The 5965-nt window shown below is 39.0% G+C and overlaps 1 protein-coding gene across 1 annotated transcript in view; it reads left to right on the top strand.

Annotated features, from left to right (window-relative positions):
- The first annotated feature begins 1074 nt into the window (after positions 1-1074).
- CACNA1D (calcium voltage-gated channel subunit alpha1 D) overlaps positions 1075-5965 on the top strand; it is a 176061-nt gene continuing 171170 nt past the window's right edge. The window contains exon 1 of the mRNA XM_029958237.1: positions 1075-1097. The gene's annotated coding sequence lies outside the window, so the exon portion shown is untranslated. The remainder of the gene's footprint in view (positions 1098-5965) is intronic.

Here is a 5965-nt window from a genome sequence, read left to right as displayed (position 1 = left end):
GCTCCAGATGTGAAAATCTAGGCTTGCGTTTCGCTTCAGTAGCAGTTTACACTTGTTGCCCCTATTTTCTAACGTAGTTACTGGGATTGTCCCCTTGTTCTATAGGCCTGTGATTTTCTTATTATTTGTGACTCTTGTTTCAGTGGGGGGTGCCTTCACCAACAAAGAGACATGACTACATTTTCTCCAGTAGGTACCAATTAGCACAGGGAGGAAGGTTTCTTCTTACACTTGTTGTTAACTCATACATACTCTAAAAGTAGTTTGTGCCTACTGCTAGACCCACTTATTGTGAAACAGGTAAGGGCAAATCCTGCATGCTTTTGCTGCAGTAGAAAATTGTCTTCCAACAAAATAAATTTGGAATAGGTTTTGTGTCATATCCATCACTGAATACATAAATTAATTAATTGGGTGAAAAGGTAAATATAAATATTTACCTTTGGTTTCTTGCTGTAAGTGTGGGCTGTCTCACACACTGAAATAGTGTGTATTCCTGTAAAAGGAAGAATGGATCATGTGAAACTGTGTCATGATACAGCCCCAGAATGAAGTAGGACATTTCTTGACCTTGGTGTGCCCAACTGTGCAGCTGTAGTCTTCTTCAAGAGCTGCTTATGACAAGGAATGTAGTACTTTTAAAAATCTATTTGGGAAAGGTTCTACACAGAAATTTGCTAAATTCAAGTTTCCTGTATCTGCCAAGAGAGAAACGTTTTTTTGAATCCCAGGCAATGTGTTGTGTTTAGTAACTGAACAATTTGATTAGTAACTGAGAATTTTATTTCACTCTGTACTCTGCTATATGTAAAACCCCATGAATTTTTTTTACATATTCCCTAATATCTGTGCCAGTTTGTTAATATTTAATACAGAGCTAATGAATTTCCCTTGTTCTGGCAAAAGTACTTCCAGATAGCACAGCAGAACAAGTTGGTTTAAAAGCGCTAAGTAAGTTTACATTTGAAAGGACACATTTGGGCTTCACAGCAGAAATCAAAGGGCTCTGTAGGATGAGCAAGGACTCTTGCCCGAGGGCGTGTTTTCATTTGGGCTGGGCTCCCCTTGGAAGCAGCAGCCGGGGCAGCTCCCATGGGGTGAGGTGGGAGATGCTCCTGGGGCTGGAATTCCCACTGGATGCCGTGGGACCCGGCCCGCCCCCTCTCCCGCTGCCTGGCTCTTGTCTCCCGCAGTCGCCGTGGGAGAGCCCCCACACAGCCGTGTTTGCCTCTCCAAAGTCTGTGCAGTTTTTAGTAGTCTCCCAGCCTCCGGTGCGGGGTTTTGAAACTCCATCACAAGCCACCAGCAGAACGTTCTGCAGAAACTGGAGTGTGGCTTGTATTTATAAAAGTTATTTGTTTGCATGAGGCACATGTGCTGATACTGTGAGTCATCCATCCATTTTACTGTGACATTTTCAAGCACAATTATGTGTAGTGGAATTTTTTTGGTAGCTGGCTATGTTGCCCATCTGTGAAATCATCATTCTACCAAGCACTAAAAATAGAGATGAAACTCTTGAGAGAAAATTTTGAATCTACTTAAATGACAGTTTGAAATGTGTTCCTGCAGTCAACAATTTAAATATTTTCTATCCTAAATATGGATACTCTAAATTTAAGGTGATGTAGTCCTGCTGTCACCACTTCAATTCACCTTGCTAGCACAGTAATATAGTTGGAAATAATTTCTGGCCAGAAACCCAGTCTGGTGCCCATCAAAGCCAAATCTCTTGGGCCCCGAATGACTGAGACTGGTGTAGGCGGGCAAGAGCTCTGGAAGGTGGATAACACATGTGTTGGAAAGGATTTATTAATAACAGGGGATCACTGGAGAAAAATGCGAAGACAATCCATGACTGTAGATCAGAGGGGAACAGGGAGAAGATTATTTCTTGAGTTTTGACTACTAGGAAAGGAAGCTTTGAGATAAAGAACAACAGAATATCCAGTAACTTTTAATTGGCTGTATTTTCAGTCAAAGCAAGTTAGTGAAAAGATATGGTAAACACTGAAAATAGCGAAGAACTACAGCTAGGAGAGGGAACTGCTGGAAGATTATAAACTGTGTTGCTGAGTAATAGCATCCTAATTGAAGCCACAGAAAGCCAAAGAATCTAATTAGTCAGGAAAACACATTTCATTACATTCTTAGTAATTTGTTTTGAAAAAGTCCAACTGGATTTTAAATTTAACAGATTTTCAGTATGTTCAGAGCAGATTACATTGTTTATACTTGCATATAGAGATAATGAAAAATATAGTTGCAGACATAGACAAGAAAGTGTTCAATTCAAAATCATGTTTGCAGTTGTTCCTTGCTATCTGGGTGCCATTATATAAAGTTGTGCAGAGAGGATGGGCAAATAAATGAGAACTTTTGTTGAGTTGGTAAGCAATATTGGAGAGCATCACCCATTTCTTTAAACCACAGGCAATCTGAGACATACTTGAAGCTGTAGCTCAGCCAAACAAATGAAAAGAGCATTGCCTGTGCACTCTGCTGCCTTCCCTCCTTCTCTCCCTCCTTCTCCCTCCTTCTCCCCCTCCCTGGTTTTATACAAGTTTTCACAATGAGATTGTTTTCACAAAATGTACAGCTAAGTACTGAAGTAGTGTTACTCACTTCATTTACATTCAGCTTTCAAAAATTTGTAATTTTGGTGAGCTTAGATGCAAATGATTACATGGCAAGACCTCAGTGTGGTAGGTTTCTTGTATCTTGAATTTTTTTTCAAGCATTAAATAGGAGAGAAGAAAATCAAAATTATGCTTAGTATTAGTTACTTTGCTCATGCAAATTAATAAAAAAACTGGTGCAAAACCATAAAAGACTGTTCTTGCAGAGGACACATAAAAATTCAGTGTTCTATCTCTTGGAAGTTCTTTCACCTATTAAATCTTAGGCATGGATATGGTCAATAACATGGACAATTAAGCCTCCCTCTCATCACCTTTGTTCTATAGTGGATTAATGTATTTTAAAATCCATTTATGCATAGTTTTATCTATTTCTTAGTTTCCAGTTAATGAGTTTTCAGAAGTATGCATGTTTTATATTTGTCTATATAAACTACGTCCACAATAACAAAGTGCTATTTTAAGTTCTTTAAAGAGCCACCTTACTCGTAGTGACATCAGAAAGATGATATTCATTGATCTGGCATAAACAATATACAGACATTTAAATTTCATCATGCTCTTTTTTAGATAAAAATTCTAACTCAAACTGTAGCTCTACCACAATTCAGATGAGAAGAATGAAAATAAAGTCTTTAGGCAAGAAAAAGAGGAATGCACCTGAAAATATATACAAAATTAAAAGGAAATACATAACACGGATGAGAACGAATCCTGCAAGTCCTTGTTTGCAACATAACCACCCTTCATTAAAATATTCCTCCCATGAATAAGGATAGTAATAGTTTAGTATATATTAGCATAGTAATAACTTCAGCTGGACTATTAGAATTAATAATGGATTAACCCGCATGAGTGAGAATCCCTGCCTTGCTGAGGACTAGGCTGGTTCTGTAGCTTCCCATTTTTTATAAAATTACGTATTTGTTACGTAAGTTCCTCCCACATGCATTGCAATTGGATTTATTCTTTCTTCCTGCGATGATCCACTGCACAGGATTGCTGTGCTCCACTCCACAAGTTCATCGTGGCTGAAGTTTTGGTTTATCCTTCTGCAGAGTGCCCTGAAATTCCTACTGGGCTCTGCTCCCATGATGTCCATAAGAGGCTGTTTCTTTGGCTGCCTCTTCCTCACAGAGAATAAACCCCTGAGAAGCAATAAATGTTATTGAGAGGGAAATGATAATAATTTAGTAGCAAATCTGCAATAAACGTATGATAATATTAAATGTATGTTCTCCCTGCTCTACCATTCTATAACATGTAAGGGACGTACACTGAATGTGGTGTGGTATAGAGGTGTGACAGATGGGGACATCCATATTTGTTTCTTCTCTGAGGAATGGTTGTTTCCAATCAAAATGTCACCACTTATTATGGTAGCTGGGACACATTCTAAAACATCTAAAACATCCACAGGATGCTGGCTATTTCATTCAGGAATGAGTGATGTCAAAGTGACAGAAAATGGATACAATTTTAGCAAAATAATTAGACACAAGTTTTTAGAAGAAGGGAAAACAGCTGTTCAGAGGAGAATTGATGGCTTCAGTAAGTAGCACTTTTGTGACTAAAGACTATCAGTGTTCTTAAATACTTTCTCCAAACTTTCTAAAAGGACTTTCTTTTTTAACTCTAATTAAGATTTTGAAACTATAATAGGGAATTTGAACTAGCAATAAAAGGAGAGTTAGCTTTTGAAATATGCACAACCATATGCTGTTGGTTTGGACAAACCATGAATAATTTTTTTCTCTGTTTCATGGTTTTATTGAGAGGCTTATGAAGTTTGGTTTTGAGGAGTATTTGGTAGCTTCCAAATACATATTGCTTTGTACAGCATATTTCAATACATATTCCAAGTACACATTGCTGTGGTCCACTGTAAGGATTGGGGGTTAGAAAACAGATTTTAGAGAGGCCAAAATCCAGGAAATTTATGGAAACATTTGCAAGGGGAGCAGCCCTTTTCTGTGGGATGCTTTTTTGCTTGTGTTAAATCCAGGCCTGATTAGACATAATTTTCTCAATAGTGCCTCAGTGCTTAAGTTCACAAGCCTCATTTAAAAAAAATGATTTGGATGCTGGAGTCCAGCTTTGCCAGGGTACTGCGTGCTGAGCACATTAGGTGCCTCCTTCAGTGCCTACAGTGGTTGTTAGGCAACTAGTCTTGATTTAGACACTTTTGAAAATCTACCAAGCATTTTTGACACCTAAATATCTGACTGTTGAGAAAAGAAGTACTTTTGTGGACATTTGAGGCAAGTACCCAAGTATGTAGTAGATTATTTAATTTGAAAACAGCTGCTCTGTAATGACACCTGTGAACAGGGTGTGGTGCCTTCCCAATTAAAGCAAACCTGCAACATCTGAGCCCAGCAGGTCAGAAGGCTATAAAAGAGGAAGCACGGAACGGCAGGTCAAGAAGTATTAGTGAGGCATTTCTCTGTGCAGGGTTGTTTTTCAAATCAGCGTTGTTGTTAAATTTTTTTTTTTTAATCCTTTAATTAACAAAGGTAAAGCCAAAAGGGATAGGCTCCACCTAACAGAGAGCTTCTTCTAAAGCTGGAGGCTGGGCATTCTTCGCCGGGTCCCTGGAGAATATCAGCGGTATTAAGGTTTTATTGCTCTACTTCTAATTACTGTCTGTAGATGTTATTTATTATTAATTAGATGGAGATAGTTGTGGATGAAGTATGGCTCAAAGAGCGGATAGGGACATGAATAAGGAAAGGGATGGTAGAAATGGTTTCACTGAGATGTTTTCTTAACAAAATACTACCTTTGTCAAAGGCTGAAATCCTTTGAGTGTGATTGTGGCTTGTTTAAAAATTAATCCTGCAATAGTACTTAAAAATACGGGAAAAAGTTCATTGCAGAGAAAACAAACTGTAATTTTGGAGCATCCGTTGTGTTTTGAATTTGTATGTCTATAATTCTTATTGTATTTCATTGATTACTTTTGTAGCGATTGAAACACTGCCTTGCTGTAACTGAAGGCGGCTGTCCCGAGTTTCTTCCTTTGCAGTAGCACCTCACGGCCCCTCAGCCACGTGCATCGATACACGGCACTTCTGGGGTAGTTTCAGCACTAACGAGACAAAACCTTAAACGAATGTTTGAGGGCTCTGCAATGAAAAGTAACGCCAGAATTCATTCATTTCAAAGCCACGTGATTTATTTGGGTAAACCTTGAAAACCTCGGGGTTAGCTTGGAGTCAGAATGACGGCATTTCAACAGGTCAGCGGAGAGCTCGGGATTGGGATGGGTAACTGGGGGGTTTCCCCGGAGGTGAGGGCAGAGGGGGCGGGCAGGTGAGCCGTGA

This window comes from Manacus vitellinus, unplaced genomic scaffold (assembly GCF_001715985.3).
Source record: "Manacus vitellinus isolate BGI_N305 unplaced genomic scaffold, ASM171598v3 scaffold_14_pilon, whole genome shotgun sequence".
Taxonomy (NCBI): Eukaryota; Metazoa; Chordata; class Aves; order Passeriformes; family Pipridae; genus Manacus; species Manacus vitellinus.
The sequence above is the reverse complement of the archived record's forward strand: the minus strand, read 5'-3'. Positions and strand labels throughout refer to the sequence as shown.